Genomic DNA, 892 nt, shown 5'->3' on the forward strand with positions numbered 1-892 from the left:
GATTCTCGTATTTTACAATAATGACGTCATAATAAAATAAATAAATAAATAAATAACGCGATACATAATATTTTACACGACTTAATTATGTCCCTATTTGATAATTCATCGATAACAAAATCCGTGATAAATAAATTAAAAAAATCGAGATGGATTGGATTTTAAAACAAAATAATAATAATACCGGGATAAAATTATATAAAAAATTCAAAATGATAATAATAATAATAATGATAAAATCTGCGGGTTCGAATTTTCGAATGTTAAGGGCGGTTTCTAAAAAAAATTTTATTTAGCCATCTGTTTAAACATTTAAATAGAATAGAATAGAATAGAATAGAAAAAGAGGAGAGGAAACCATTTTTATTTATTTATTTATTTTATCCTTATTTTTATGAATAAGGTTTTTTTTTTTTTTTTATTGTGTGCAAAAAAAAAAAAAAAAAAAAAAACTTTATTCGTTCACAAAACGAATTTAATTCATTTCAATTTAATATTTTAAAAGATACACTATTTCGCACAATGATGAAAAAAAGTATATACTAAAAGTTTTTCTATCTCTGTCAAAGTAAATAAAATAAATAAATAAATAAATTTTTTTTTTAATGCTTTTAATTTAATAGAAATACAAGATAATAAGGGACTGAGTTTCCTTTGATTAAATCCATAATATTTATTATTTATAGCGCGCGTAAGGTTTAACACAAACTAAAAAAAAAAAAAATTTTTTTTCCTGTTGTACCCTCATTGAGAGACTTAAAAGGTTCATTTATCTTATAAACTGGCAACTGGTATAACCTAATCGTGTACTAAAGTAAAATATCCAATCAATTGAAATCCCTTTGGGCCCAATTAAGAGAATATAATGTTAATTTCCGGTTTCTTACATTTT

The sequence above is a fragment of the Pediculus humanus genome, genomic scaffold, assembly GCF_000006295.1.
Source record: "Pediculus humanus corporis 1103172108290 genomic scaffold, whole genome shotgun sequence".
Classification (NCBI taxonomy): domain Eukaryota; kingdom Metazoa; phylum Arthropoda; class Insecta; order Psocodea; family Pediculidae; genus Pediculus; species Pediculus humanus.